The sequence below is a fragment of the Mus pahari genome, chromosome 13 (genome assembly GCF_900095145.1).
Source record: "Mus pahari chromosome 13, PAHARI_EIJ_v1.1, whole genome shotgun sequence".
NCBI classification, from domain to species: domain Eukaryota; kingdom Metazoa; phylum Chordata; class Mammalia; order Rodentia; family Muridae; genus Mus; species Mus pahari.
The window spans coordinates 60,295,688-60,306,606 of NC_034602.1; positions in this window are offsets into that span (position 1 = coordinate 60,295,688).

A 10,919-nucleotide genomic window follows, 5' to 3' on the forward strand; every position below is an offset into this window, starting at 1 on the left:
CAGCATTGGATGGGCCAGCCAGGACAGGGCAGGAGAGCTTTCTTGGGTGATGTGGGTTCAGGAGAGCTGATGGGATAACCATCTCAGATACCTCTCAGGCCCAAATCCAAGGCTTTGAATTGACCCACCCCAACATCTACCCCATTAATGAACTGCTGTCCTGCATGAAGGGGCTGGTCATACAGTTCTAAAACTATGAGATTTCCATGACACAGGGCAACCACAGGATGTCCAAGAGGAATCCCAATGAGGTTACAGTATTGCTGGTGTAACAAGAGCCATAGTCCACAAACTAGACCAACTCATTGCAGTGAACATTTATAAGCAAAGAAGTGTGGACCAGAAGCTATACTATGGGACACAGTGCTACACACACCATCGCTTCAGGGACTTTGTTTTGCTCAATTTTGGGGAAAGTTGCGAGGATGGAGAAAGGGTTTGAGGGGAGGAGGAGATAAGTGGGACTCGGGTGCATGATGTAAAAGTCACAAGGGACCAATAAAAAGATTTTTTAAAAAATCAAGGGAAAAAAAGGAAGAACAAAAAAGAAGGAAGGGCAGTACAGGATTCACTAATGGTTATACATCTTCCATGAGCACAGAACTGATCCAGAGTTGGGAGTGACAAGACAGAAAAATCTAACAGCATGACCTAAGCAACATTTGTGGAAGAATCACAAAGGGAAAAGAATTGTTGGTGTGCATACAAACTTGAATTCTCAAATTGCTTTAATTTCGAACAGCAATAACAACAAAAAAATTACATTTTATTTCTAACATTTTTCATTATCATCATTTCTTAAGAACATGTGTTTATATAGAACGAATTTTCATGAAGGCCTTTATGATCACTTAGCTTCTGCAGGCAAACGGTGTCTACTATCAGTGAATTTGCTTCCCAGCTATCTTTACAATGATTAATGACTGGCCATACAGAGAAATTTGCGTTTATTTTTTTTCTCATTAAAATCACACAAGAAAGGTTGACAGTACCAATTGCACCTGAACAAGCTTCTTTGGATCAAGAATATTTAAGAACCATTTTTGGTATGCTCACTCAAGTGAATGAATTTTAAACTAAATAAAATAGAATTTACAGTAAAAGTACAAGTTTTTGCTTAAAAAAAGAAAAAAAAACAGAAAACCAAAATATTAATTTGTTAAATTGTAAAATTTCCTCTGGACTCAACCAGAACTTTATGGATAAGAACAGAAGTCAAGGGTATGATCTTTCTTATTCTGTTCTGAGCTACTGATAAGCTATTATCTTGAGCTATGGAAATTCAGTGCTATATCCTCAGGAAGTAAAATGCCATTAGGGTATTCCATGTTACATGATAAATATAGAAGTCATTGTGATGTCAAGAGGGAGGTATCAAGAAATAGATGTACCCTGTAGTACCCAACAATGCTTAGGGTTGAAATCATGTGATCATGATAGTTTTGTCTACTCCCTCCCTAAAACAAAACAAAACAAAACCCCATAGACTAACACAAACCCTTGTGCAGGCACAAGAAACCTCCCAAACAATATAGACTATTATTCTCACCATTGCTTGTCACACAGAAGTGAAAGGCAAGTCCCTATTGTTGACATTTCACACTTGAGACACAGCAATCAATCTGGAGATTACTTGAAAGCCTCCTTCCTGCAGCCTAGCTTCCATGATACCAGAAAATACTCTGTAAGCTGACAAGGAAGAGAAGCAATTAATAGCCCTACTCAGTTGTGACACTTATGGACAATAACAGTGATCACCATGGAAATATATCTGAAAAGATGCAATATCTGGCATTTTCATGTATGTGGTAACCAATTTTATGTCTTATTGAATCTAAGGTCCATTCAACAGGAGGGACATCATGCCTGGTACTAGACTTACCCACTTTCTTGCAGGTGGATTCTCATCTAACATTGTGGATGTTAGATGAGAATCCGCTACTAACACGTTGTTAGACCAGCATAATTCATTTTTTACATCTTATTCTTACATCCACATATAAATGTAGTTACCACCACTCACCCAAGAACCTTCTCTTTGCAGTAAACTGAGATGATCACAGAGCACCACAACTGGACAAGATGCAGAGATCAACAGATCTTTTGTGGATCCCAGTCACAAGCAATACATCTATACCACAGCATAGGCAGGCATTGTGGCTCAGGTCAAAATCATGGATATAGGATTAGAAAGATTTTAAGAGTCAGAGGAACAGGAAGTCTGCTGTGAAATCGTTGATCCTAGAAATAGCTGCATCAACAGGACCAAAACAACGGCAATATCAATAAACCTTCTAATGTGAAAGCAGGGAAATCTCATGGAATCCCATTCATAGACAAAGAACTACAGATCACTAATGACTGCTAGGGAGAATTAGCCTCTCCCAAGGATGAGCAACTTAACTGGTTATCCAGTACTAAGTGACCACCCTATAAAGCACATGTACATAAAATAAAATGAACTCAGTGGGTTGTAATAATGTACCTGTGCAAAAATATAAACATACATAAAAATTTTAGTAAAAGAAAAGGTACTGTCAAATAGAAATGGGGCATCAACATAGTTAGAGTAGGCAGAATTTAGGAGGGGCTAAAGAGGAAATAGAAGAGGGAAATTAATATCACTATATTTTAACTAAAATATAAGAAGAGCTAGAAGAACAGGGTTTTGCTGTGATACAGTGTCTCCTAGGAATGTCAGAAGCTACAACCATGAAGTCTCATCAGCATGGCTGCCTAAACAATATCTGAACAAGAACCACAGCAACAGATATGGTAATACGGAAAAGGGATGCTCAGGAGCCTTAAATGCTAGACAAAGAACTATAGACAATTAAGGAATACTGAGGGCAGGAGAGATAGTCAGGGAAGAGAACACTAATAATCAAATACCAAATGGTCAGCCTTGAATACATATGCATACAAGTAACATGATATAGACTGAACAGGTTTAAGTATGTGTTATATATGTATGCCTGTATATGCATATATTTGTGTGTGTGCGTGCATGCTTGCATGCATCCACAATGTGTAACAACAACTAAGGAAAAGAAACAATGAATTTGAAAGAGAATAAGAGAGAACATGGAGGAGGGTTGGAGGAACAAAAGGAAAATGATGTCATTATTTTGTAATCACAAAACGTAAAACATTTTAAACTATGTATAAGTACATATGCTGCTATGGGGTCTGCTTAGATCCAATAGAACTCAAATACCAGACCAATACAGACAACAAAAATGTATTGTAATTAAGCTGCTACTGACTGATTCGGGACTTAGAGCAGAGTCAAGAACTGAACTGTGACCCTGAGCTAGAACAGGACCATAGACATTTCTGTCAAATAACAGTAACATTTTCCCACCAATCAGGATTCAGAGCTGAGGGACTGCCGTAGGAATATTTCTGTATGTGGTACACTTCTCCTGTTCTCATTTGGCTTATTAAACTGTGGCAGGATGATTGCCTAGCATTCATGTCTCTATTTGACAAGCCGGATCTCAGTTACCCACGTATATATCTAACTCTGCCAGGCAGAATGTCAATTATCCAGGGAGGTCTTGGGAACTTAAACTTTATTTGAACCCTATTCAAAATGAAAAGTTTTACTCAAAATAGCTTCAATTTGGTTCCTTCTTATAATATGGGAATGAAATTTCACCCAGGGCTTTCTACATGGCACCTTACTGTAGCTGGCAGTTAAACTCCAAAGCAGTGGCTCAATGTTTCAGAAGCCAGGAAGCAGAAACACCTAGGTCTTTTGAAGCCTTGGTCTTAGAGTCTGTACAGTGTCACTCGGTTGCTCTGTAGGGGAAACCATTCACAGGGATTCCAGCTTTAAAAAAGGAGCTGCACTTACGTACCATGAGGACAGGAGATGGTAGATATGCCAGGCTTTTCTGTTAGAGCCTATGGGGATTTCCTCTAAGGGGTATCATAATAGTTACTTTGATTTTATTTTGAGAAATATTAGAAATGAACTTGGGTAATGGATGATATTCCATGCTTTAACTTTTACATTAGTCTTCTTTCATTGAATGAGAGCCATCCTATTCTAAACATGAACAATATTATAGGCTGGGTTGTGTACTTTCCATATTGAAAAATTTGTATGTTGAAGTCCTGGCATCCCCATAAGTCACAAGGTAATGTTAACAAGTGAGGTCATACAGTGTCCTTGATCCATGGAACTTCTAGACACAGCCATAACATGTCCCAGTTAACACACTGAAACATGGGCACAAAGAAAAGACTTCAGTGGACAGATGGAGTCTCCAGAAAGATTCTGGTCATATGCAATACCTTTATCAAGCAATGGAGGAAACCATATCTACAACTAGCCCTGATCTGTGTAGAGAGAGGAAACAGTTGGTGGTTTTAAAATGTTATATTTATTCCTCCATGAATTTGGCAGTCTATGATCAAAATACCATGTATTAAATTCTCAAAAAAATTTTTTCAAAGTAACACACACACACACCCCGTCACTTCTCATTCACACACAGATACACAAACACTCACAAACTTTCTCTCTCTCTCTCTCTCTCTCTCTCTCTCTCTCTCTCTCACACACACACACACACACACACACACACACACACACACACAAATGTGACAAATTCGTAACACTGAATGCTCATTAGGACTTAGTATTTGCTCAATTATTGTCAGTTATAGAGTTGACCCTGGTGACTAAGGCCTGTAATTCCAGGTACTCTGAAGGCAGGAAGATCAAAAACTCAAGTCAAGTCTGTTACAGAGTGAGTTCAAGGGCAGTCTACATAATCTAGTGAACTGATTTGAAAAAGCAAATAGAGGGTTAGGAATATAGCTCAGAAATATAGATGTGTTTAGCATATATGAGGCCTTAGGTTCAATCCCAATCCTTTAAACAAACAAATAAGCAAATTTTGTTTAAAAAGAAGGAAGAGAAAGGGTCAGGGACGCCACCCAAAAGTCAAAGAGCTAGGTCATGGGAGAGGACCAATGTGGACATTGTTTTATCATGAAGTTTCAGCCTTCACATCCATAAGCCACTACATTTCTATTGAGTATACCTCCCAGTCTGCAGTACATTTCAAGGAAGCCGTAGCTAATTGATATGGTCAATAGTAAGCTGCATTGAAGGTATACCCATATTACTAGTCAAGACAATACATGCAACAGGGTAAGACACAGATGCAACTGAAATACTTAAACAGTCACTATCGTCTGTTGGCTTAGACTTCTTCTGTAATGTCAGTTTTTCTTATGAAAAAAATGGTTCTACATAAAACACTATAGCATGCACACCTTGGGTTAATCATTCTGTTCTTTCATATATCTTCGATGCACACACAATATTTATTTTCCCTCTTTTTACCCATGGGTAGAAATGGAAGTAAAAGGTCAGAGTAGAAAAGTATGAAGAGAAACACACTCTGGGAAAAATCCAGCTCATGCTGCGATGAGTGAGGCCTGGAATCAGCAGCGCTCGGTCACTTAATGTCGTGCAACCCACAGTCTGCTAGTTCTAAAAAGCTGGGACCATGTGTGAGCAATTAAGTAGGGTTCTAATGAGTATTTCAAAATACTCTACTGAGTTCATTCTACTCAAATTAAGAGAAATTTCCTCAAGATTGGCTCAACCTATGATTGAAAGAAAATATTAGTAAATAGAATTTCTCGTTATTTTTAACATAATTATCTGAAAATGCACTGTTTAAGCAAACACTAATGGCTACTTAAAGTGTCTATTTCATCTACATTTATAAATGGCAAGAGGCTTATTGAAACAAATTTATGCCGAAGGGAATTTAACTTGGGAAATCTTGCTGGAATTGGATTTCTAACAAGATCGAGTTGGTATTAATGTATTCCATTCATCAAGTACGAGTTATTCATGTTTCTGAATTACTGCTTTCCTTAAGGGATGTTTCTTAACAGCAGTCAAGACCCAGTATAGACAGTGTGAAGCATCTCCCCAGACTGATTGCATAGACAGGCAGGCTGCAGGTCCTATGAAATAAATACTTTTTAAATTATTATTCACAAAAACAATTCCAGAAATTAGAATCATTATTCTCAATTTGTATGCTTTTTTTTCTGGAACTTGCTCCATCAAATTCCCTGGGATAATAATAAAGATCAAATGGGGCCCTCTATAATGGATAACTACACTCTTAAGCAAATCCCAGTAATAAAAAGCATCTTGTATAACTTTCTCCAACAAGCTTCAGACTCAGGAGCAACCTTGCTTATCCTTGTTGAATTAGCTTCTCTCACCCTTGCCTGCTGAATAAACAACTCCAGTGAAACAAATTTTGACTGGCTGTTTATCTACAAGGTGCACACGTTTTATTAAATAGGCATGAGCCTCTGCCTCGCACATCTTTAATGAAATTGAGATTTCAGGGCCTTCAGATGAGGATCTCACTGTACGTGGTGACAGGTGGTGACAGAAGTCTGCTAGCTTTTGCCTGTTAGTAGAAGTATGCTCAGACTCTGTGGCTTTTACAGGTACTCTTTGTCATTCCTGCTCTTGACCTTGATTCCTTCTCTATGAAGTATATAACATGTTCCTTCTTGCATGCTTCCTTTCTTCTATCTTGCACTACTCATCTCTGTGCACCGCATAGACAGTATTTAAAATAGGAAAAGATTTGCTTTGGGGACAGATAATTTCTGAGTTTATAATCTACCCACAGAGCCTGGGAATTATACTGTAGTTACCCGAAAATTTCTACCTGAATTGAATTCAGTTTCCAGTACCTATTTTCTGTACTGCCTCATGTGATAACAATTCCTCTACAGTGACAGTTTCAGGTCTAAATGCTCTGTTTGTGAATGCTACATAATAGTCAATATTAGTATCCTCTCAGATAATGCAAAGAATTTCACTTCGATATCATATATGTATCTTGATATCCTGATTTATAGCCTAAAGTTTTCATTGTTAAAAAAATTATTGGATATTTAGGATTTTACCAATACTGCAAGATATATTTATAAACAACCAGCAGTAATTGGCTATAGTTAATATAAAAATAAATAATATTTAAAATATTGAGTATGTCATTGAGTCAATTTAAATGTGAGAAGACAAAGGTTTGGTATGGATCATAACTCAAAATGGCTAGAAGACAACACAGAACAGGTATGGCCAGATAGTGAGTCAACTTTAATGAAAAGTGCTAGCTAGAAGGAAACAGACAGACAGACAGACAGACAGACAGACAGACAGAAAGGAAAGAGAAAGAAAGATAGATACGTGGTAGATACACAGATATAGAGAGATAGATAATAAATGATAGATAGCTATAGACAGACAGACAGATATTAGAGCTAGCCAAACTTTGTTTCTTTACTTTTATATATATTTCTAATGGTTCTTTTGCTTGCTTTATCATTTATTTTGCAGTACTAAGTAAGAATATCTTGTTGGATGATCTGAATACATTAATTTCTAGCCCATAGAGATCAGAAAGAGGCTACAGACCCCTTCTTTAGAGGATATGGAAAATATTCAATATAAGAAGGATGTTCAAATATTTTATAGATGAATAATAAACTGTCAATAAAACTTTCAATGAAGCTCATAAACTAAAAATAAGTTTATCTGGCCTGATTTGATGTCATCTCACTCGTCAATTGTACTCAATGTCAAAATAGTTGATTTTCAGGAAATATAGCGATAAAACTGATTTTCCTTGAAATCCCAGAAATTCTCTCCAAACTGAGGGAGAATTTCACTCAGTAATTTTTACTCAGTAATCACTCTGTGCTGGGTGCTAATATCTTATTCACTCCTCAACAGACCTGGCAAATTTTGCAGCAAGCATTCATTAAATCTTCTGTTTAAAGAAAACAAGATCCTATAAGCTGTTTGCATTTTACTGCAATATCAGAATATGACCTCTATTATTCCCTCTCGGATCCCTCTTCTTCTCTTCTTTCTCTATCATCCAAGTTTCCACCTATGACAAACCCACTGTGCATAATATTACATCTACTCCTTTGGCTTGTATCAATGTAAAAGCTCATGTGTTTTACCTATACAAAACAAACATACACACACACACAGACACACACACACATACACACCCCCCCCACACTACCATTGTGGATTCTCTGTGACAGTCTATTTGATTTTGAAAATTAAAACAAAAGCAGAAAAAGAAAAAAATCATTCCACCCTTCTGTTCAGGAAAGGAAACAGATTTAGGAAGCTGCAGACGTGACTGAATAGAATCAGAACGGAGCCTTTAGCCTGATCACAAAAAGAAGCTGGGTGTTGTTAAAGGGGCTTTGCAGTTGGTGTAACTCACTCAGAGACAGAGAAAGTAGCAGAGCATCTGTCATCAGCCCTTCCCAAGGCCATGCCCTAGTTAAGCTGTGTGAACTGGGGCACTGGAGTCTGAGTAATTCAGGCCTCTTATTTCCAGCACATGTCCCCAGTCATTCTTGTCAAAATGGAGGCCATCTCTCCACGCTGAATGTGTCATTTATCTTTTGAAAAATAACCTGTAACTTTCATCCAGCCAGTAAAACAGAAAGAGAAAAAGGAAGAGAAAAAGTTACCTTCCTAGATAAAAATGACTGAATGCTTTTGAGGAGAGGACAAAGGGAAAGCCTGTTGAAAGGAGTTAAAGTCAAAGGACCCATTTCTATCCTGTGTCCAAGCATGCTTCCACTCAGTGCATTATCGGTGACTACATACTACTGGCCACAAATAAACCCCAGATGTTGTGAATTAGTAAAGATAACACTTACATTCTATGTAATGCCCACCTTCCTTGGACTGGAGGAAAGAACTATAGTTTGTGAAGGTTTTTTATTCAAATGCCAGGCAAATCTGAACTGTTATCTTTGATTTCAAGTAGATTTCAGTAGCCGGCCCTGGAGTCTTTCAAGGCCCACTCTACTCCTGTCAGGAATCTGCCTTCTTCCTTGACCTTCTATTCGGCAGCATAGCTGAAACCAATGATCCCTGATCCCTGTTTAGCATGCCCCAAGGTCTAGGGTAAAGAGAAATGCAAATAGAGAAAAATGGAAGATATGCTTGAAAATAGGAATTGCTACACTATGATTTGGGACCATGGAATAAAATCTGGTCTTTGTCTGAATAACATGGACAAGTGATTGAATCCCTCTGTCTTTGGGACCTTTTGCTGTGAGGTGAAGGTAAGGTCTATAGCATTTCATAGTTATCATCATGATAATCCAATGTGCTAATACACATGCGAAGCACTCAGACCAGTCTATAGTAAATCCTCACTAATAATCACATGTGAAAACTGAGCTGGTTGTAACAGCAAAGTAATCCTGCACTCAGGAAGCTGAGGGAAGAGGCCTGGAAACTTTCAGCTACTTGAAGGACAGTAAATTCAAGACCAGAGTGGACTATATAGTGAGATTCTATCTAGAAAAACAAAAATAAAAACATAAACATAAACCAGAAAGAAAAAGTAAAAGCTTATTTTCACGCATTTTCTCATGCTGTTACTCTCCAAATATACTTCAGTTTACTTAGCATTCACTCGTAGCAATCAACATCACTCTCAAAACAAATTTATAATCGGTTTGCTTCATGATTTTTACACATATATCAACCTTAGAATCACCTTGTTAGCCACCAAATTCTTTTTATTTTATATTTTTAGTAAAATTATATTACATAGACACATGTTTCCAGGGGAATTTTCATAAAATTTAATTTTACCATCTAGATCCATATTATATCAGCCTATATAACCAAATTTTCTTGAAATATGTCCTTAATATTTTATAAGGTTTATATTCATATAGAGGATCTACATTTTCTATTATATCAGTTTAATTCTTGGCTATTGGTGGCTATTGGTCTTGTGGAAGAGGTTAGAATGGGGGAATCTGGAGGGGTCAAGGACATCACAAAAAGGCCTACACAGTCAACTAACCTGGGCCCATAGGGCTCACAGACTAAACCATCAAACAACAGGGGCTGGACCTAGGCAGCCCCCCACACACAGAGCAGATGTGCAGCTTGGTCTTTGTGTGGGTCCCCTAACAATTGAGGTGGGGGCTCTCTCTGACTCTGTTGCCTGCTATTGGACCCCCTTCTACCACACTGGGCTGTTTGTTCAGTGGGAGAGGCTAGGCTTCGTCCTGCTGGAGATAGATGTCCCAAGATAGGTTGGTACCCAAGCGAGGATTCACTTTTTCAGAGGGGAAGGGGAGGGGTTATTGACAGAAGGATTTATAACAGTGAGACTAGGAGAAGGAGAAGAAGTGGAGGTTGTAATCAGGATGTAAAGTGAATAAATGAATAATGAAGCCAAAAATCAAAACCAAAAATCAAAAGAAGACTCAACACTTAATTAACTTGTCTATTAATGGATTATTAAACGGCAACAGTTCAAGCCCTCTGCCATTCTTCCTTTCCACATTCTGGCATGTGAGCATGCTCACACTTTAGTAATTATCTTGCTTGTTTGCTTACTGTCTATTGGCTTTCTTTGTCTAGTCTTCCCACACTCACCGCTCAGCTTCGGCTGTCTTATTTACCACAGGTATTTATTTTCAATCACTGTGTCAATCCTTCCCTTATTTATTTATTCACTCATTCACCCCAAAAATAGAAATAGAAAATTTCAAAGAGCAACGAAAAGTAGTTTGAAAAAAACAAAAACAGAAATAAACTTCCAGGAATGTTGTTTCCGGGTAAGGAGTTTGGCTTCAACATGTTTATCGTCTGGATGAGGAGAGCGAGCATAGAAGTAAAGAAATTGAGGTACATGAGATTAAACCACTTCAATTACCCCAGTGTGCAACAGAGGAGAGTTAGTAGAGTGAGGCTGAGTGGAATGTGCCTTAGTAGAAGAAGAAGAACAAGAAGAACAACATGCAGACTCAGATGAGGAAGTGACATGAATACAGAGCTGGATCCTACGCCATGTCCG